Genomic DNA, 22250 nt, shown 5'->3' with positions numbered 1-22250 from the left:
CTCCATCTAGTGGTGTCAGTACTGAACAGTCTACAGGAGGGGTTTCTGAGGCCGCGCTCCAGCAGCTTCATCTAGTGGTGTCAGTGCTGAACTGTCTACAGGAGGGGATTTCAGAGGCCGCGCTCCAGCAGCTCCATCTAGTGGTGGCAGTACTGAACAGTCTACAGGAGGGAATTTCTGAGGCCGCGCTCCAGCAGCTCCATCTAGTGTTGTCAGTGCTGAACTGTCTACAGGAGGGGATTTCAGAGGCCAGTGCTCCAGCAGCTCCATCTAGTGGTGCCAGTGCTGAACTGTCTACAGGAGGGGATTTCTGAGGCCAGTGCTCCAGCAGCTCCATCTAGTGGTGTCAGTGCTGAACTGTCTACAGGAGGAGATTTCTGGGGCCGCGCTCCAGCAGCTTCATCTTGTGGTGTCAGTGATGAACTGTCTACAGGAGGGGATTTCTGAGGCCAGTGCTCCAGCAGCTCCATCTAGTGGTGTCAGTGCTGAACTGTCTACAGGAGGAGATTTCTGAGGCCACGCTCCAGCAGCTCCATCTACTGGTGACAGTGCTGAACTGTCTACCGGAGGGGATTTCAGAGGCCGCGCTCCAGCAGCTCCATCTAGTGGTGTCAGTGCTGAACTGTCTACAGGAGGGGATTTCTGAGGCTCGCGATCCAGCAGCTCCATCTAGTGGTGTTAGTGCTGAACTGTCTACAGGAGAGGATTTCTGAGGCCGCGCTCCAGCAGCTCCATCTAGTGGTGTCAGGGCTGAACTGTCTACAGGAGAGTATTTCTGAGGCCTTGCTCCAGCAGCTCCATCTAGTGGTCTCAGTGATGAACTGTCTACAGGAGGGGATTTCTGAGGCTACGCTCCAGCAGCTCCATCTAGTGGTGTCAGTGCTGAACTGTCTACAGTAGGGGATTTCTGAGGCTCGTGCTCCAGCAGCTCCATCTAGTGGTGTTAGTGCTGAACTGTCTACAGGAGAGGATTTCTGAGGCCGCGCTACAGCAGCTCCATTTAGTAGTGTCAGGGCTGAACTGTCTACAGGAGAGGATTTCTGAGGCTACGCTCCAGCAGCTGCATCTAGTGGTGTCAGTGATGAACTGTCTATAGGAGGGGATTTCTGAGGCTACGCTCCAGCAGCTCCATCTAGTGGTGTCAGTGCTGAACTGTCTACAGGAGGGGATTTCTGAGGCTCGCGCTCCAGCAGCTCCATCTAGTGGTGTTAGTGCTGAACTGTCTACAGGAGAGGATTTCTGAGGCCGCGCTCCAGCAGCTCCATCTAGTGGTGTCAGAGATGAACTGTCTACAGGAGGGTATTTCTGAGGCTACGCTCCAGCAGCTGCATCTAGTGGTGTCAGTGATGAACTGTCTATAGGAGGGGATTTCTGAGGCCACGCTCCAGCAGCTCCATCTAGTGGTGTCAGTGCTGAACTGTCTACAGGAGGGGATTTCTGAGGATGACCTCCAGCAGCTCCATCTAGTGGTGTCAGTGCTGAACTGTCTACAGGAGGGGATTTCTGAGGCCCGCGCTCCAGCAGCTCCATCTAGTGGTGTCAGTGATGAACTGTCTACAGGAGGGGATTTCTGAGGCTAAACTCCAGGAGCTCCATCTAGTGGTGTCAGTGCTGAACTGTCTACAGGAGGGGATTTCTGAGGCCGCGCTCCTGCAGCTCCATCTAGTGGTGTCAGTGCTGAACTGTCTACAGGAGGGGATTTCTGAGGCCGCACTCCAGCAGCTCCATCTAGTGGTGTCAGTGCTGAACTGTCTACCGGAGGGGTTTTCTGAGGCCGAGCTCGGCAGCTCCATCTAGTGGTGGCAGTGCTGAACTGTCTACAGGAGGGAATTTCTGAGGCCGCGCTCCAGCAGCTCCATCTATTGGTGCCAGGGCTGAACTGTCTACAGGAGGGGATTTCTGAGGCCGCACTCCAGCAGCTCCATCTAGTGGTGCCAGTGCTGAACTGTCTACAGGAGGGGATTTCTGAGGCCTGTGCTCCAGCAGCTCCATCTAGTGGTGTCAGTGCTGAACTGTGTACAGGAGGGGATTTCTGAGGCCGCGCTCGGCAGCTCCATCTAGTGGTGTCAGGGCTGAACTGTCTACAGGAGGGGATTTCTGAGGCCGCGCTCCAGCAGCTCCAACTAGTGGTGTCAGTGCTGAACTACCTACTGGAGGGGATTTCTGAGGCCGCTCTCCAGCAGCTCCATCTAGTGGTGTCAGTGCTGAACTTTCTACAGGAGGGGATTTCTGAGGCCGCGCTTTTCAGCTCCATCTAGTGGTGTCAGTGCTGTACTGTCTACAGGAGGGGATTTCTGAGGCCACGCTCCAGCAGCTCCATCTAGTGGTGTCAGTGCTGAACTACCTACTGGAGTGGATTTCTGAGGCCGCTCTCCAGCAGCTCCATCTAGTGGTGTCAGTGCTGAACTGTCTACAGGAGGGGATTTCTGAGGCCGCGCTCCAGCAGCTCCATCTAGTGGTGTCAGTGCTGAACTGTCTACAGGAGGGGATTTCTGAGGACGCGCTCCAGCAGCTCCATCTAGTGGTGTAAGTCTGAACTGTCTACAGGAGGGGATTTCTGAGGCCGCGCCCTAGCAGCTCCATCTAGTGGTGTCAGTGCTGAACTGTCTACAGGAGGGGATTTCTGAGGACGCGCTCCAGCAGCTCCATCTAGTGGTGTCAGTGCTGAACTGTCTACAGGAGAGGATTTCTGAGGCCACTGCTCCAGCATTTCCATCTAGTGGTGTCAGTGCTGAACTCTCTACAGGAGGGGATTTCTGAGGCCGCGCTCCAGCAGCTCCATCTAGTGGTGTCAGTGCTGAACTGTCTACCGGAGGGGATTTCTGAGGCCACACTCCAGCAGCTCCATCTAGTGGTGCTAGGGCTGAACTGTCTACAGGAGGGGATTTCTGAGGCCGCACTCCAGCAGCTCCATCTAGTGGTGCCAGTGCTGAACTGTCTACAGGAGGGGATTTCTGAGGCCTGTGCTCCAGCAGCTCCATCTAGTGGTGCCAGGGCTGAACTGTCTACAGGAGGGGATTTCTGAGGCCGCACTCCAGCAGCTCCATCTAGTGGTGCCAGTGCTGAACTGTCTACAGGAGGGGATTTCTGAGGCCTGTGCTCCAGCAGCTCCATCTAGTGGTGTCAATGCTGAACTGTGTACAGGAGGGGATTTCTGAGGCCGCGCTCGGCAGCTCCATCTAGTGGTGTCAGTGCTGAACTGTCTACAGGAGGGGATTTCTGAGGCCGCGCTCCAGCAGCTTCATCTAGTGGTGTCAGGGCTGAACTGTCTACAGGAGGGGATTTCTGAGGCCGCGCTCCAGCAGCTCCATCTAGTGGTGTCAGTGCTGAACTGTCTACAGGAGGGGCTTTCTGAGGCCACGCTCCAGCAGCTCCATCTAGTGGTGTCAGTGCTGAACTGTCTACAGGAGGGGATTTCTGAGGACGACTTCCAGCAGCTCCATCTAGTGGTGTCAGTGCTGAACTGTCTACAGGAGGGGATTTCTGAGGCCCGCGCTCCAGCAGCTCCATCTAGTGGTGTCAGTGATGAACTGTCTACAGGAGGGGATTTCTGAGGCTAAACTCCAGGAGCTCCATCTAGTGGTGTCAGTGCTGAACTGTCTACAGGAGGGGATTTCTGAGGCCGCGCTCCTGCAGCTCCATCTAGTGGTGTCAGTGCTGAACTGTCTACAGGAGGGGATTTCTGAGGCCGCGCTCCAGCAGTTCCATCTAGTGGTGTCAGTGCTGAACTGTCTACCGGAGGGGTTTTCTGAGGCCGCGCTCGGCAGCTCCATCTAGTGGTGGCAGTGCTGAACTGTCTACAGGAGGGAATTTCTGAGGCCACGCTCCAGCAGCTCCATCTAGTGGTGTCAGTGCTGAACTGTCTACAGGAGGGGAATTCTGAGGCCGCACTCCAGCAGCTCCATCTAGTGGTGCCAGTGCTGAACTGTCTACAGGAGGGTATTTCTGAGGCCTGTGCTCCAGCAGCTCCATCTAGTGGTGTCAGTGCTGAACTGTGTACAGGAGGGGATTTCTGAGGCCGCGCTCGGCAGCTCCATCTAGTGGTGTCAGGGCTGAACTGTCTACAGGAGGGGATTTCTGAGGCCGCGCTCCAGCAGCTCCATCTAGTGGTGTCAGTGCTGAACTACCTACTGGAGGGGATTTCTGAGGCCGCTCTCCAGCAGCTCCATCTAGTGGTGTCAGTGCTGAACTGTCTACAGGAGGGGATTTCTGAGGCCGCGCTCGGTAGCTCCATCTAGTGGTGTCAGTGCTGTACTGTCTACAGGAGGGGATTTCTGAGGCCACGCTCCAGCAGCTCCATCTACTGGTGTCAGTGCTGAACTACCTACTGGAGTGGATTTCTGAGGCCGCTCTCCAGCAGCTCCATCTAGTGGTGTCAGTGCTGAACTGTCTACAGGAGGGGATTTCTGAGGCCGCGCTCTAGCAGCTCCATCTAGTGGTGTAAGTCTGAACTGTCTACAGGAGGGGATTTCTGAGGCCGCGCTCTAGCAGCTCCATCTAGTGGTGTCAGTGCTGAACTGTCTACAGGAGGGGATTTCTGAGGACGCGCTCCAGCAGCTCCATCTAGTGGTGTCAGTGCTGATCTGTCTACAGGAGAGGATTTCTGAGGCCAGTGCTCCAGCATTTCCATCTAGTGGTGTCAGTGCTAAACTCTCTACAGGAGGGGATTTCTGAGGCCGCGCTCCAGCAGCTCCATCTAGTGGTGTCAGTGCTGAACTGTCTACCGGAGGGGATTTCTGAGACCGCGCTCGGCAGCTCCATTTAGTGGTGGCAGTGCTGAACTGTCTACAGGACGGAATTTCTGAGGCCACGCTCCAGCAGCTCCATCTAGTGGTGCCAGGGCTGAACTGTCTACAGGAGGGGATTTCTGAGGCCCGCACTCCAGCAGCTCCATCTAGTGGTGCCAGTGCTGAACTGTCTACAGGAGGGGATTTCTGAGGCCTGTGCTCCAGCAGCTCCATCTAGTGGTGTCAGTGCTGAACTGTGTACAGGAGGGGATTTCTGAGGCCGCGCTCGGCAGCTCCATCTAGTGGTGTCAGGGCTGAACTGTCTACAGGAGGGGATTCCTGAGGCCGCGCTCCAGCAGCTCCATCTAGTGGTGTCAGTGCTGAACTACCTACTGGAGGGGATTTCTGAGGCCGCTCTCCAGCAGCTCCATCTAGTGGTGTCAGTGCTGAACTGTCTACAGGAGGGGATTTCTGAGGCCGCGCTCGGCAGCTCCATCTAGTGGTGTCAGTGCTGTACTGTCTACAGGAGGGGATTTCTGAGGCCACGCTCCAGCAGCTCCATCTAGTGGTGTCAGTGCTGAACTACCTACTGGAGGGGATTTCTGAGGCCGCTCTCCAGCAGCTCCATCTAGTGGTGTCAGTGCTGAACTGTCTACAGGAGGGTATTTCTGAGGCCGCGCTCTAGCAGCTCCATCTAGTGGTGTAAGTCTGAACTGTCTACAGGAGGGGATTTCTGAGGCCGCGCTCTAGCAGCTCCATCTAGTGGTGTAAGGGCTGAACTGTCTACAGGAGGGGATTTCTGAGGCTGCGCTCCAGCAGCTCCATCTAGTGGTGGCAGGGCTGAACTGTCTACAGGAGGGGATTTCTGAGGCCAGTGCTCCAGCAGCTCCATCTAGTGGTGTCAGTGCTGAACTGTTTGCAGGAGGGAATTTCTGAGGCCACGCTCCAGCAGCTCCATCTAGTGGTGTCACAGCTGAACTGTCTACAGGAGGGGATTTCTGAGGGCACGCTCCAACAGCTCCATCTAGTGGTTTCAGAGCTGAACTCTCTACAGGAGGGGATTTCTGAGGCCGCTCTCCAGCAGCTCCATCAAGTGGTGTCAGTGCTGAACTGTCTACAGGAGGGGATTTCTGAGGCCGCGCTCCAGCAGTTCCATCTAGTGGTGTCAGCGCTGAACTGTCTACAGGAGGGGATTTTTGAGGCCGCGCTCCAGCAGCTCCATCTAGTGGTGACAGTGATGAACTGTCTACAGGAGGGGATTTCTGAGGCCGCGCTCCAGCAGCTTCATCTAGTGGTGTCAGTGCTGAACTGTCTACAGGAGGGGATTTCTGAGGCCGCTCTCCAGCAGCTCCATCTAGTGGTATCAGTGCTGAACTGTCTACAGGAGGGGATTTCTGAGGCCGCGCTCCAGCAGCTCCATCTAGTGGTGTCTGGGCTGAACTGTCTACAGGAGGGGATTTCTGAGGCCGCGCTCCAGCAGCTCCATCTAGTGGTGTCAGTGCTGAACTGTCTACAGGAGGGGATTTCTGAGGCCACGCTCCAGCAGCTCCATCTAGTGGTGTCAGTGCTGAACTGTCTACAGGAGGGGATTTCTGAGGCCACGCTCCAGCAGCTCCATCTAGTGGTGTCAGTGCTGAACTGTCTACAGGAGGGGATTTCAGAGGCCACGCTCCAGCAGCTCCATCTAGTGGTGTCAGTGCTGAACTGTCTACAGGAAGGGATGTCTGAGGCCGCGCTAAAGCAGCGCCATCTAGTGGTGACAGTGCTGAACTGTCTACAGGAGGGGATTTCTGAGGCCGCGCTCCAACAGCTCCATCTAGTGGTGTCAGTGCTGAACTGTCTAGAGGAGGGGATTTCTGAGGCCGCTCCAGCAGCTCCCTCTAGTGGTGACAGTGCTGAACTGTCTACAGGAGGGGATTTCTGAGGACGACCTCCAGCAGCTCCATCTAGTGGTGTCAGTGCTGAACTGTCTACAGGAGGGGATTTCTGAGGCCCGCGCTCCAGCATCTCCATCTAGTGGTGTCAGCGCTGAACTGTCTACAGGAGGGGATTTCTGAGGCCGCGCTCCAGCAGCTCCATCTAGTGTTGTCAGTGATGAACTGTCTACAGGAGGGGATTTCTGAGGCTAAACTCCAGGAGCTCCATCTAGTGGTGTCAGTGCTGAACTGTCTACAGGAGGGGATTTCTGAGGCCGCGCTCCAGCAGCTCCATCTAGTGGTGTCAGTGCTGAACTGTCTACAGGAGGTGATTTCTGAGGCCGCGCTCCAGCAGCTCCATCTAGTGGTGTCAGTGCTGAACTGTCTACAGGAGGGGATTTCTGAGGCCAGTGCTCCAGCATTTCCATCTAGTGGTGTCAGTGCTGTACTCTCTACAGGAGGGGATTTCTGAGGCAGCGCTCCAGCAGCTCCATCTAGTGGTGTCAGTGCTGAACTGTCTACAGGAGGGGATTTCTGAGGCCGCGCTCGGCAGCTCCATCTAGTGCTGGCAGTGCTGAACTGTCTACAGGAGGGAATTTCTAAGGACATACTCCAGCAGCTCCATCTAGTGGTGTCAGGGCTGAACTGTCTACAGGAGGGGATTTCTGAGGCCGCACTCCAGCAGCTCCATCTAGTGGTGCCATTGCTGAACTGTCTACAGGAGGGGATTTCTGAGGCCTGTGCTCCAGCAGCTTCATCTAGTGGTGTCAGTACTGAACAGTCTACAGGAGGGGATTTCTGAGGCCGCTCTCCAGCAGCTCCATCTAGTGGTGTCAGTGCTGAACTGTCTACAGGAGGGGATTTCTGAGGCTGCGCTCCAGCAGCTCCATCTAGTGGTGTCAGTGCTGAACTGTCTACAGGAGGGGATTTCTGAGGCCTGTGCTCCAGCAGCTCCATCTAGTGGTGTCAGTGCTGAACTGTGTACAGGAGGGGATTTCTGAGGCCGCGCTCGGCAGCTCCATCTAGTGGTGTCAGTGCTGAACTGTCTACTGGAGGGGATTTCTGAGGCCGCGCTCCAGCAGCTTCATCTAGTGGTGTCAGGGCTGAACTGTCTACAGGAGGGGATTTCTGAGGCCGCGCTCCAGCAGCTCCATCTAGTGGTGTCAGTGCTGAACTGTCTACAGGAGGGGATTTCTGAGGCCACGCTCCAGCAGCTCCATCTAGTGGTGTCAGTGCTGAACTGTCTACAGGAGGGGATTTCTGAGGCCGCGCTCCTGCAGCTCCATCTAGTGGTGTCAGTGCTGAACTGTCTACAGGAGGGGATTTCTGAGGCCGCGCTCCAGCAGCTCCATCTAGTGGTGTCAGTGCTGAACTGTCTACCGGAGGGGTTTTCTGAGGCCGCGCTCGGCAGCTCCATCTAGTGGTGGCAGTGCTGAACTGTCTACAGGAGGGAATTTCTGAGGCCACGCTCCAGCAGCTCCATCTATTGGTGCCAGGGCTGAACGGTCTACAGGAGGGGATTTCTGAGGCCGCACTCCAGCAGCTCCATCTAGTGGTGCCAGTGCTGAACTGTCTACAGGAGGGGATTTCTGAGGCCTGTGCTCCAGCAGCTCCATCTAGTGGTGTCAGTGCTGAACTGTGTACAGGAGGGGATTTCTGAGGCCGCGCTCGGCAGCTCCATCTAGTGGTGTCAGGGCTGAACTGTCTACAGGAGGGGATTTCTGAGGCCGCGCTCCAGCAGCTCCATCTAGTGGTGTCAGTGCTGAACTACCTACTGGAGGGGATTTCTGAGGCCGCTCTCCAGCTGCTCCATCTAGAGGTGTCAGTGCTGAACTGTCTACAGGAGGGGATTTCTGAGGCCGCGCTCGGCAGCTCCATCTAGTGGTGTCAGTGCTGTACTGTCTACAGGAGGGGATTTCTGATTCCACGCTCAAGCAGCTCCATCTACTGGTGTCAGTGCTGAACTACCTACTGGAGTGGATTTCTGAGGCCGCTCTCCAGCAGCTCCATCTAGTGGTGTCAGTGCTGAACTGTCTACAGGAGGGGATTTCTGAGGCCGCGCTCTAGCAGCTCCATCTAGTGGTGTAAGTCTGAACTGTCTACAGGAGGGGATTTCTGAGGCCGCGCTCTAGCAGCTCCATCTAGTGGTGTCCGTGCTGAACTGTCTACAGGAGGGGATTTCTGAGGACGCGCTCCAGCAGCTCCATCTAGTGGTGTCAGTGCTGATCTGTCTACAGGAGAGGATTTCTGAGGCCAGTGCTCCAGCATTTCCATCAAGTGGTGTCAGTGCTGAACTCTCTACAGGAGGGGATTTCTGAGGCCGCGCTCCAGCAGCTCCATCTAGTGGTGTCAGTGCTGAACTGTCTACCGGAGGGGATTTCTGAGGCCGCGCTCTGCAGCTCCATTTAGTGGTGGCAGTGCTGAACTGTCTACAGGACGGAATTTCTGAGGCCACGCTCCAGCAGCTCCATCTAGTGGTGCCAGGGCTGAACTGTCTACAGGAGGGGATTTCTGAGGCCGCACTCCAGCAGCTCCATCTAGTGGTGTCAGTGCTGAACTGTGTACAGGAGGGGATTTCTGAGGCCGCGCTCCAGCAGCTCCATCTAGTGGTGTCAGTGCTGAACTGTGTACAGGAGGGGATTTCTGAGGCCTGTGCTCCAGCAGCTCCATCTAGTGGTGTCAGTGCTGAACTGTGTACAGGAGGGGATTTCTGAGGCCGCGCTCGGCAGCTCCATCTAGTGGTGTCAGGGCTGAACTGTCTACAGGAGGGGATTTCTGAGGCCGAGCTCCAGCAGCTCCATCTAGTGGTGTCAGTGCTGAACTACCTACTGGAGGGGATTTCTGAGGCCGCTCTCCAGCAGCTCCATCTAGTGGTGTCAGTGCTGAACTGTCTACAGGAGGGGATTTCTGAGGCCGCGCTCGGCAGCTCCATCTAGTGGTGTCAGTGCTGTACTGTCTACAGGAGGGGATTTCTGAGGCCACGCTCCAGCAGCTCCATCTAGTGGTGTCAGTGCTGAACTACCTACTGGAGGGGATTTCTGAGGCCGCTCTCCAGCAGCTCCATCTAGTGGTGTCAGTGCTGAACTGTCTACAGGAGGGTATTTATGAGGCCGCGCTCTAGCAGCTCCATCTAGTGGTGTAAGTCTGAACTGTCTACAGGAGGGGATTTCTGAGGCCGCGCTCTAGCAGCTCCATCTAGTGGTGTCAGGGCTGAACTGTCTACAGGAGGGGATTTCTGAGGCTGCGCTCCAGCAGCTCCATCTAGTGGTGGCAGGGCTGAACTGTCTACAGGAGGGGATTTCTGAGGCCAGTGCTCCAGCAGCTCCATCTAGTGGTGTCAGTGCTGAACTGTCTGCAGGAGGGAATTTCTGAGGCCACGCTCCAGCAGCTCCATCTAGTGGTGTCACAGCTGAACTGTCTACAGGAGGGGATTTCTGAGGGCACGCTCCAACAGCTCCATCTAGTGGTTTCAGAGCTGAACTCTCTACAGGAGGGGATTTCTGAGGCCGCTCTCCAGCAGCAAAATCAAGTGTTGTCAGTGCTGAACTGTCTACAGGAGGGGATTTCTGAGGCCGCGCTCCAGCAGTTCCATCTAGTGGTGTCAGCGCTGAACTGTCTACAGGAGGGGATTTCTGAGGCCGCGCTCCAGCAGCTCCATCTAGTGGTGTCAGGGCTGAACTGTCTACAGGAGGGGATTTCTGAGGCCACGCTCCAGCAGCTCCATCTAGTGGTGTCAGTGCTGAACTGTCTACAGGAGGGGATTTCTGAGGCGACGCTCCAGCAGCTCCATCTAGTGGTGTCAGTGCTGAACTGTCTACAGGAGGGGATTTCAGAGGCCACGCTCCAGCATCTCCATCTAGTGGTGTCAGTGCTGAACTGTCTACAGGAAGGGATGTCTGAGGCCGCGCTAAAGCAGCGCCATCTAGTGGTGACAGTGCTGAACTGTCTACAGGAGGGGATTTCTGAGGCCGCGCTCCAACAGCTCCATCTAGAGTTGTCAGTGCTGAACTTTCTACAGGAGGGGATTTCTGAGGACGACCTACAGCAGCTACATCTAGTGGTGTCAGTGCTGAACTGTCTAGAGGAGGGGATTTCTGAGGCCGCTCCAGCAGCTCCCTCTAGTGGTGACAGTGCTGAACTGTCTACAGGAGGGGATTTCTGAGGACGACCTCCAGCAGCTCCATCTAGTGGTGTCAGTGCTGAACTGTCTACAGGAGGGGATTTCTGAGGCCCGCGCTCCAGCATCTCCATCTAGTGGTGTCAGCGCTGAACTGTCTACAGGAGGGGATTTCTGAGGCCGCGCTCCAGCAGCTCCATCTAGTGTTGTCAGTGATGAACTGTCTACAGGAAGGGATTTCTGAGGCTAAACTCCAGGAGCTCCATCTAGTGGTGTCAGTGCTGAACTGTCTACAGGAGGGGATTTCTGAGGCCAGTGCTCCAGCATTTCCATTTAGTGGTGTCAGTGCTGTACTCTCTACAGGAGGGGATTTCTGAGGCCGCGCTCCAGCAGCTCCATCTAGTGGTGTCAGTGCTGAACTGTCTACAGGAGGGGATTTCTGAGGCCGCGCTCGGCAGCTCCATCTAGTGCTGGCAGTGCTGAACTGTCTACAGGAGGGAATTTCTAAGGACATGCTCCAGCAGCTCCATCTAGTGGTGTCAGGGCTGAACTGTCTACAGGAGGGGATTTCTGAGGCCGCACTCCAGCAGCTCCATCTAGTGGTGCCAGTGCTGAACTGTCTACAGGAGGGGATTTCTGAGGCCTGTGCTCCAGCAGCTCCATCTAGTGGTGACAGGGCTGAACTCTCTACAGCAGGGGATTTCTGAGGCCGCGCTCCAGCAGCTCCATCTAGTGGTGTCAGTGCTGAACTCTCTACAGGAGGGGATTTCTGAGGCCGCGCTCCAGCAGCTCCATCTAGTGGTGTCAGGGCTGAACAGTCTACAGGAGAGGATTTCTGAGGCCGCGCTAAAGCAGCTCCATCAAGTGGTGTCAGTGATGAACTGTCTACAGAAGGGGATTTCTGAGGCCACGCGCCAGCAGCTCCATCTAGTGGTGTCAGCGCTGAACTGTCTACAGGAGGGGATTTCTGAGGCTGCGCTCCAGCAGCTTCATCTAGTGGTGTCAGTACTGAACAGTCTACAGGAGGGGATTTCTGAGGCCGCTCTCCAGCAGCTCCATCTAGTGGTGTCAGTGCTGAACTGTCTACATGAGGGGATTTCTGAGGCCGCGCTCCAGCAGCTCCATCTAGTGGTGTCAGTGCTGAACTGTCTACAGGAGGGGATTTCTGAGGCCTGTGCTCCAGCAGCTCCATCTAGTGGTGTCAGTGCTGAACTGTGTACAGGAGGGGATTTCTGAGGCCGCGCTCGGCAGCTCCATCTAGTGGAGTCAGTGCTGAACTGTCTACTGGAGGGGATTTCTGAGGCCGCGCTCCAGCAGCTTCATCTAGTGGTGTCAGGGCTGAACTGTCTACAGGAGGGGATTTCTGAGGCCGCGCTCCAGCAGCTCCATCTAGTGGTGTCAGTGCTGAACTGTCTACAGGAGGGGATTTCTGAGGCCACGCTCCAGCAGCTCGATCTAGTGGTGTCAGTGCTGAACTGTCTACAGGAGGGGATTTCTGAGGACGACTTCCAGCAGCTCCATCTAGTGGTGTCAGTGCTGAACTGTCTACAGAAGGGGATTTCTGAGGCCCGCGCTCCAGCAGCTCCATCTAGTGGTGTCAGTGATGAACTGTCTACAGGAGGGGATTTCTGAGGCTAAACTCCAGGAGCTCCATCTAGTGGTGTCAGTGCTGAACTGTCTACAGGAGGGGATTTCTGAGGCCGCGCTCCTGCAGCTCCATCTAGTGGTGTCAGTGCTGAACTGTCTACAGGAGGGGATTTCTGAGGCCGCGCTCCAGCAGCTCCATCTAGTGGTGTCAGTGCTGAACTGTCTACCGGAGGGGTTTTCTGAGGCCGCGCTCGGCAGCTCCATCTAGTGGTGGCAGTGCTGAACTGTCTACAGGAGGGAATTTCTGAGGCCGCGCTCCAGCAGCTCCATCTATTGGTGCCAGGGCTGAACTGTCTACAGGAGGGGATTTCTGAGGCCGCACTCCAGCAGCTCCATCTAGTGGTGCCAGTGCTGAACTGTCTACAGGAGGGGATTTCTGAGGCCTGTGCTCCAGCAGCTCCATCTAGTGGTGTCAGTGCTGAACTGTGTACAGGAGGGGATTTCTGAGGCCGCGCTCGGCAGCTCCATCTAGTGGTGTCAGGGCTGAACTGTCTACAGGAGGGGATTTCTGAGGCCGCGCTCCAGCAGCTCCATCTAGTGGTGTCAGTGCTGAACTACCTACTGGAGGGGATTTCTGAGGCCGCTCTCCAGCAGCTCCATCTAGTGGTGTCAGTGCTGAACTGTCTACAGGAGGGGATTTCTGAGGCCGCGCTTTTCAGCTCCATCTAGTGGTGTCAGTGCTGTACTGTCTACAGGAGGGGATTTCTGAGGCCACGCTCCAGCAGCTCCATCTAGTGGTGTCAGTGCTGAACTACCTACTGGAGTGGATTTCTGAGGCCGCTCTCCAGCAGCTCCATCTAGTGGTGTCAGTGCTGAACTGTCTACAGGAGGGGATTTCTGAGGCCGCGCTCTAGCAGCTCCATCTAGTGGTGTAAGTCTGAACTGTCTACAGGAGGGGATTTCTGAGGCCGCGCCCTAGCAGCTCCATCTAGTGGTGTCAGTGCTGAACTGTCTACAGGAGGGGATTTCTGAGGACGCGCTCCAGCAGCTCCATCTAGTGGTGTCAGTGCTGAACTGTCTACAGGAGAGGATTTCTGAGGCCACTGCTCCAGCATTTCCATCTAGTGGTGTCAGTGCTGAACTCTCTACAGGAGGGGATTTCTGAGGCCGCGCTCCAGCAGCTCCATCTAGTGGTGTCAGTGCTGAACTGTCTACCGGAGGGGATTTCTGAGGCCACGCTCCAGCAGCTCCATCTAGTGGTGCTAGGGCTGAACTGTCTACAGGAGGGGATTTCTGAGGCCGCACTCCAGCAGCTCCATCTAGTGGTGCCAGTGCTGAACTGTCTACAGGAGGGGATTTCTGAGGCCTGTGCTCCAGCAGCTCCATCTAGTGGTGCCAGGGCTGAACTGTCTACAGGAGGGGATTTCTGAGGCCGCACTCCAGCAGCTCCATCTAGTGGTGCCAGTGCTGAACTGTCTACAGGAGGGGATTTCTGAGGCCTGTGCTCCAGCAGCTCCATCTAGTGGTGTCAATGCTGAACTGTGTACAGGAGGGGATTTCTGAGGCCGCGCTCCGCAGCTCCATCTAGTGGTGTCAGTGCTGAACTGTCTACAGGAGGGGATTTCTGAGGCCGCGCTCCAGCAGCTTCATCTAGTGGTGTCAGGGCTGAACTGTCTACAGGAGGGGATTTCTGAGGCCGCGCTCCAGCAGCTCCATCTAGTGGTGTCAGTGCTGAACTGTCTACAGGAGGGGCTTTCTGAGGCCACGCTCCAGCAGCTCCATCTAGTGGTGTCAGTGCTGAACTGTCTACAGGAGGGGATTTCTGAGGACGACTTCCAGCAGCTCCATCTAGTGGTGTCAGTGCTGAACTGTCTACAGGAGGGGATTTCTGAGGCCCGCGCTCCAGCAGCTCCATCTAGTGGTGTCAGTGATGAACTGTCTACAGGAGGGGATTTCTGAGGCTAAACTCCAGGAGCTCCATCTAGTGGTGTCAGTGCTGAACTGTCTACAGGAGGGGATTTCTGAGGCCGCGCTCCTGCAGCTCCATCTAGTGGTGTCAGTGCTGAACTGTCTACAGGAGGGGATTTCTGAGGCCGCGCTCCAGCAGCTCCATCTAGTGGTGTCAGTGCTGAACTGTCTACCGGAGGGGTTTTCTGAGGCCGCGCTCGGCAGCTCCATCTAGTAGTGGCAGTGCTGAACTGTCTACAGGAGGGAATTTCTGAGGCCACGCTCCAGCAGCTCCATCTATTGGTGCCAGGGCTGAACTGTCTACAGGAGGGGATTTCTGAGGCCGCACTCCAGCAGCTCCATCTAGTGGTGCCAGTGCTGAACTGTCTACAGGAGGGGATTTCTGAGGCCTGTGCTCCAGCAGCTCCATCTAGTGGTGTCAGTGCTGAACTGTGTACAGGAGGGGATTTCTGAGGCCGCGCTCGGCAGCTCCATCTAGTGGTGTCAGGGCTGAACTGTCTACAGGAGGGGATTTCTGAGGCCGCGCTCCAGCAGCTCCATCTAGTGGTGTCAGTGCTGAACTACCTACTGGAGGGGATTTCTGAGGCCGCTCTCCAGCAGCTCCATCTAGTGGTGTCAGTGCTGAACTGTCTACAGGAGGGGATTTCTGAGGCCGCGCTCGGTAGCTCCATCTAGTGGTGTCAGTGCTGTACTGTCTACAGGAGGGGATTTCTGAGGCCACGCTCCAGCAGCTCCATCTACTGGTGTCAGTGCTGAACTACCTACTGGAGTGGATTTCTGAGGCCGCTCTCCAGCAGCTCCATCTAGTGGTGTTAGTGCTGAACTGTCTACAGGAGGGGATTTCTGAGGCCGCGCTCTAGCAGCTCCATCTAGTGGTGTAAGTCTGAACTGTCTACAGGAGGGGATTTCTGAGGCCGCGCTCTAGCAGCTCCATCTAGTGGTGTCAGTGCTGAACTGTCTACAGGAGGGGATTTCTGAGGACGCGCTCCAGCAGCTCCATCTAGTGGTGTCAGTGCTGATCTGTCTACAGGAGAGGATTTCTGAGGCCAGTGCTCCAGCATTTCCATCTAGTGGTGTCAGTGCTAAACTCTCTACAGGAGGGGATTTCTGAGGCCGCGCTCCAGCAGCTCCATCTACTGGTGTCAGTGCTGAACTGTCTACCGGAGGGGATTTCTGAGACCGCGCTCGGCAGCTCCATTTAGTGGTGGCAGTGCTGAACTGTCTACAGGACGGAATTTCTGAGGCCACGCTCCAGCAGCTCCATCTAGTGGTGCCAGGGCTGAACTGTCTACAGGAGGGGATTTCTGAGGCCCGCACTCCAGCAGCTCCATCTAGTGGTGCCAGTGCTGAACTGTCTACAGGAGGGGATTTCTGAGGCCTGTGCTCCAGCAGCTCCATCTAGTGGTGTCAGTGCTGAACTGTGTACAGGAGGGGATTTCTGAGGCCGCGCTCGGCAGCTCCATCTAGTGGTGTCAGGGCTGAACTGTCTACAGGAGGGGATTCCTGAGGTCTCGCTCCAGCAGCTCCATCTAGTGGTGTCAGTGCTGAACTACCTACTGGAGGGGATTTCTGAGGCCGCTCTCCAGCAGCTCCATCTAGTGGTGTCAGTGCTGAACTGTCTACAGGAGGGGATTTCTGAGGCCGCGCTCGGCAGCTCCATCTAGTGGTGTCAGTGCTGTACTGTCTACAGGAGGGGATTTCTGAGGCCACGCTCCAGCAGCTCCATCTAGTGGTGTCAGTGCTGAACTACCTACTGGAGGGGATTTCTGAGGCCGCTCTCCAGCAGCTCCATCTAGTGGTGTCAGTGCTGAACTGTCTACAGGAGGGTATTTCTGAGGCCGCGCTCTAGCAGCTCCATCTAGTGGTGTAAGTCTGAACTGTCTACAGGAGGGGATTTCTGAGGCCGCGCTCTAGCAGCTCCATCTAGTGGTGTAAGGGCTGAACTGTCTACAGGAGGGGATTTCTGAGGCTGCGCTCCAGCAGCTCCATCTAGTGGTGGCAGGGCTGAACTGTCTACAGGAGGGGATTTCTGAGGCCAGTGCTCCAGCAGCTCCATCTAGTGGTGTCAGTGCTGAACTGTCTGCAGGAGGGAATTTCTGAGGCCACGCTCCAGCAGCTCCATCTAGTGGTGTCACAGCTGAACTGTCTACAGGAGGGGATTTCTGAGGGCACGCTCCAACAGCTCCATCTAGTGGTTTCAGAGCTGAACTCTCTACAGGAGGGGATTTCTGAGGCCGCTCTCCAGCAGCTCCATCAAGTGGTGTCAGTGCTGAACTGTCTACAGGAGGGGATTTCTGAGGCCGCGCTCCAGCAGTTCCATCTAGTGGTGTCAGCGCTGAACTGTCTACAGGAGGGGATTTTTGAGGCCGCGCTCCAGCAGCTCCATCTAGTGGTGACAGTGATGAACTGTCTACAGGAGGGGATTTCTGAGGCCGCGCTCCAGCAGCTTCATCTAGTGGTGTCAGTGCTGAACTGTCTACAGGAGGGGATTTCTGAGGCCGCTCTCCAGCAGCTCCATCTAGTGGTATCAGTGCTGAACTGTCTACAGGAGGGGATTTCTGAGGCCGCGCTCCAGCAGCTCCATCTAGTGGTGTCAGGGCTGAACTGTCTACAGGAGGGGATTTCTGAGGCCGCGCTCCAGCAGCTCCATCTAGTGGTGTCAGTGCTGAACTGTCTACAGGAGGGGATTTCTGAGGCCACGCTCCAGCAGCTCCATCTAGTGGTGTCAGTGCTGAACTGTCTACAGGAGGGGATTTCTGAGGCCACGCTCCAGCAGCTCCATCTAGTGGTGTCAGTGCTGAACTGTCTACAGGAGGGGATTTCTGAGGCGACGCTCCAGCAGCTCCATCTAGTGGTGTCAGTGCTGAACTGTCTACAGGAGGGGATTTCAGAGGCCACGCTCCAGCAGCTCCATCTAGTGGTGTCAGTGCTGAACTGTCTACAGGAAGGGATGTCTGAGGCCGCGCTAAAGCAGCGCCATCTAGTGGTGACAGTGCTGAACTGTCTACAGGAGGGGATTATTGAGGCCGCGCTCCAACAGCTCCATCTAGAGGTGTCAGTGCTGAACTTTCTACAGGAGGGGATTTCTGAGGACGACCTCCAGCAGCTACATCTAGTGGTGTCAGTGCTGAACTGTCTAGAGGAGGGGATTTCTGAGGCCGCTCCAGCAGCTCCCTCTAGTGGTGACAGTGCTGAACTGTCTACAGGAGGGGATTTCTGAGGACGACCTCCAGCAGCTCCATCTAGTGGTGTCAGTGCTGAACTGTCTACAGGAGGGGATTTCTGAGGCCCGCGCTCCAGCATCTCCATCTAGTGGTGTCAGCGCTGAACTGTCTACAGGAGGGGATTTCTGAGGCCGCGCTCCAGCAGCTCCATCTAGTGTTGTCAGTGATGAACTGTCTACAGGAGGGGATTTCTGAGGCTAAACTCCAGGAGCTCCATCTAGTGGTGTCAGTGCTGAACTGTCTACTGGAGGGGATTTCTGAGGCCGCACTCCAGCAGCTTCATCTAGTGGTGTCAGGGCTGAACTGTCTACAGGAGGGGATTTCTGAGGCCGCGCTCCAGCAGCTCCATCTAGTGGTGTCAGTGCTGAACTGTCTACAGGAGGGGATTTCTGAGGCCACGCTCCAGCAGCTCCATCTAGTGGTGTCAGTGCTGAACTGTCTACAGGAGGGGATTTCTGAGGACGACTTCCAGCAGCTCCATCTAGTGGTGTCAGTGCTGAACTGTCTACAGCAGGGTTCCCCAACTCCAGTCCTCAAGGCCCACCAACAGGTCATGTTTTCAGGATTTCCTTAGTATTGCACAGGTGATGGAATTATTGCCTGTGCAGGTGATGCAATTATCACCTGTGTAATACTAAGGAAATCCTGAAAACATGACCTGTTGGTGGGCCTTGAGGACTGGAGTTGGGGAACCCTGGTCTACAGGAGGGGATTTCTGAGGCCCGCGCTCCAGCAGCTCCATCTAGTGGTGTCAGTGATGAACTGTCTACAGGAGGGGATTTCTGAGGCTAAACTCCAGGAGCTCCATCTAGTGGTGTCAGTGCTGAACTGTCTACAGGAGGGGATTTCTGAGGCCGCGCTCCTGCAGCTCCATCTAGTGGTGTCAGTGCTGAACTGTCTACAGGAGGGGATTTCTGAGGCCGCGCTCCAGCAGCTCCATCTAGTGGTGTCAGTGCTGAACTGTCTACCGGAGGGGTTTTCTGAGGCCGCGCTCGGCAGCTCCATCTAGTGGTGGCAGTGCTGAACTGTCTACAGGAGGGAATTTCTGAGGCCACGCTCCAGCAGCTCCATCTATTGGTGCCAGGGCTGAACGGTCTACAGGAGGGGATTTCTGAGGCCGCACTCCAGCAGCTCCATCTAGTGGTGCCAGTGCTGAACTGTCTACAGGAGGGGATTTCTGAGGCCTGTGCTCCAGCAGCTCCATCTAGTGGTGTCAGTGCTGAACTGTGTACAGGAGGGGATTTCTGAGGCCGCGCTCGGCAGCTCCATCTAGTGGTGTCAGGGCTGAACTGTCTACAGGAGGGGATTTCTGAGGCCGCGCTCCAGCAGCTCCATCTAGTGGTGTCAGTGCTGAACTACCTACTGGAGGGGATTTCTGAGGCCGCTCTCCAGCAGCTCCATCTAGAGGTGTCAGTGCTGAACTGTCTACAGGAGGGGATTTCTGAGGCCGCGCTCGGCAGCTCCATCTAGTGGTGTCAGTGCTGTACTGTCTACAGGAGGGGATTTCTGAGGCCACGCTCCAGCAGCTCCATCTAGTGGTGTCAGTGCTGAACTGTCTACAGGAGAGGATTTCTGAGGCCAGTGCTCCAGCATTTCCATCTAGTGGTGTCAGTGCTGAACTCTCTACAGGAGGGGATTTCTGAGGCCGCGCTCCAGCAGCTCCATCTAGTGGTGTCAGTGCTGAACTGTCTACCGGAGGGGATTTCTGAGGCCGCGCTCGGCAGCTCCATTTAGTGGTGGCAGTGCTGAACTGTCTACAGGACGGAATTTCTGAGGCCACGCTCCAGCAGCTCCATCTAGTGGTGCCAGGGCTGAACTGTCTACAGGAGGGGATTTCTGAGGCCGCACTCCAGCAGCTCCATCTAGTGGTGCCAGTGCTGAACTGTCTACAGGAGGGGATTTCTGAGGCCTGTGCTCCAGCAGCTCCATCTAGTGGTGTCAGTGCTGAACTGTGTACAGGAGGGGATTTCTGAGGCCGCGCTCGGCAGCTCCATCTAGTGGTGTCAGGGCTGAACTGTCTACAGGAGGGTATTTCTGAGGCCGCGCTCCAGCAGCTCCATCTAGTGGTGTCAGTGCTGAACTACCTACTGGAGGGGATTTCTGAGGCCACGCTCCAGCAGCTCCATCTAGTGGTGACAGTGATGAACTGTCTACAGGAGGGGATTTCTGAGGCCGCGCTCCAGCAGCTTCATCTAGTGGTGTCAGTGCTGAACTGTCTACAGGAGGGGATTTCTGAGGCCGCTCTCCAGCAGCTCCATCTAGTGGTGTCAGTGCTGAACTGTCTACAGGAGGGGATTTCTGAGGCGACGCTCCAGCAGCTCCATCTAGTGGTGTCAGTGCTGAACTGTCTACAGGAGGGGATTTCAGAGGCCACGTTCCAGCAGCTCCATCTAGTGGTGTCAGTGCTGAACTGTCTACAGGAAGGGATGTCTGAGGCCGCGCTAAAGCAGCGCCATCTAGTGGTGACAGTGCTGAACTGTCTACAGGAGGGGATTTCTGAGGCCGCGCTCCAGCAGCTCCATCTAGAGGTGTCAGTGCTGAACTTTCTACAGGAGTTGATTTCTGAGGACGACCTCCAGCAGCTACATCTAGTGGTGTCAGTGCTGAACTGTCTAGAGGAGGGGATTTCTGAGGCCGCGCTAAAGCAGCTCCATCCGGTGGTGTCAGTGATGAACTGTCTACAGGAGGGGATTTCTGAGGCCACGCGCCAGCAGCTCCATCTAGTGGTGTCAGTGCTGAACTGTCTACAGGAGGGGATTTCTGAGGCTGCGCTCCAGCAGCTTCATCTAGTGGTGTCAGTACTGAACAGTCTACAGGAGGGGATTTCTGAGGCCGCTCTCCAGCAGCTCCATCTAGTGGTGTCAGTGCTGAACTGTCTACAGGAGGGGATTTCTGAGGCCGCGCTCCAGCAGCTCCATCTAGTGGTGTCAGTGCTGAACTGTCTACAGGATGGGATTTCTGAGGCCAGTGATCCAGCAGCTCCATCTAGTGGTGTCAGTGCTGAACTGTCTACAGGAGGGGATTTCTGAGGCCGCGCTCCAGCAGCTCCATCTAGAGGTGTCAGTGCTGAACTGTCTACAGGAGGGGATTTCTGAGGCCAGTGCTCCAGAAGCTCCATCTAGTGGTGCCAGCGCTGAACTGTCTACAGGAGGGGATTTCTGAGGCCGCGCTCCAGCAGCTCCATCTAGTGGTGTCAGTGCTGAACTCTCTACAGGAGGGGATTTCTGAGTCCGCGCTCCAGCAGCTCCATCTAGTGGTGTCAGTGCTGAACTGTCTACAGGAGGGGATTTCTGAGGCCGCGCTCGGCAGCTCCATCTAGTGGTGGCAGTGCTGAACTGTCTACAGGAGGGAATTTCTGAGGACATGCTCCAGCAGCTCCATCTAGTGGTGCCAGGGCTGAACTGTCTACAGGAGGGGATTTCTGAGGCCGCACTCCAGCAGCTCCATCTAGTGGTGCCAGTGCTGAACTGTCTACAGGAGGGGATTTCTGAGGCCTGTGCTCCAGCAGCTCCATCTAGTGGTGGCAGTGCTGAACTGTCTACAGGAGGGGATTTCTGAGGCCGCGCTCCACCAGCTCCATCTAGTGGTGACAGGGCTGAACTGTCTACAGGAGGGGATTTCTGAGGCCGCGCTCCAGCAGCTCCATCTAGTGGTGTCAGTCCTGAACTCTCTACAGGAGGGGATTTCTGAGGCCGCGCTCCAGCAGCTCCATCTAGTGGTGTCAGGGCTGAACAGTCTACAGGAGAGGATTTCTGAGGCCGCGCTAAAGCAGCTCCATCCAGTGGTGTCAGTGATGAACTGTCTACAGGAGAGGATTTCTGAGGCCACGCTCCAGCAGCTCCATCTAGTGGTGTCAGTGCTGAACTGTCTACAGGAGGGGATTTCTGAGGCTGCGCTCCAGCAGCTTCATCTAGTGGTGTCAGTGCTGAACAGTCTACAGGAGGGGATTTCTGAGGCCGCTCTCCAGCAGCTCCATCTAGTGGTGTCAGTGCTGAACTGTCTACAGGAGGGGATTTCTGAGGCCGCGCTCCAGCAGCTCCATCTAGTGGTGTCAGTGCTGAACTGTCTACAGGATGGGATTTCTGAGGCCGCGCTCCAGCAGCTCCATCTAGTGGTGTCAGTGCTGAACTGTCTACAGGAGTGGATTTCTGAGGCCATTGCTCCAGCAGCTCCATGTAGTGGTGACAGGGCTGAACTGTCTACAGGAGGGGATTTCTGAGGCCGCGCTCCAGCAGCTCCATCTAGTGGTGTCAGTGCTGAACTCTCTACAGGAGGGGATTTCTGAGGCCGCGCTCCAGCAGCTCCATCTAGTGGTGTCAGGGCTGAACAGTCTACAGGAGAGGATTTCTGAGGCCGCACTAAAGCAGCTCCATCCAGTGGTGTCAGTGATGAACTGTCTACAGGAGGGGATTTCTGAGGCCACGCTCCAGCAGCTCCATCTAGTGGTGTCAGTGCTGAACTGTCTACAGGAGGGGATTTCTGAGGCTGCGCTCCAGCAGCTCCATCTAGTGGTGTCAGTGCTGAACAGTCTACAGGAGGGGATTTCTGAGGCCGCTCTCCAGCAGTTCCATCTAGTGGTGTCAGTGCTGAACTGTCTACTGGAGGGGATTTCTGAGGCCGCGCTCCAGCAGCTCCATCTAGTGGTGTCAGTGCTGAACTGTCTACAGGAGGGGATTTCTGAGGCCAGTGCTCCAGCAGCTCCTTCTAGTGG

This window comes from Phyllobates terribilis, unplaced genomic scaffold (assembly GCF_046119375.1).
Source record: "Phyllobates terribilis strain yellow unplaced genomic scaffold, ASM4611937v1 Scaffold_8__6_contigs__length_399053987, whole genome shotgun sequence".
In the NCBI taxonomy this organism is placed as follows: Eukaryota; Metazoa; Chordata; class Amphibia; order Anura; family Dendrobatidae; genus Phyllobates; species Phyllobates terribilis.
The sequence above is the reverse complement of the archived record's forward strand: the minus strand, read 5'-3'. Positions refer to the sequence as shown.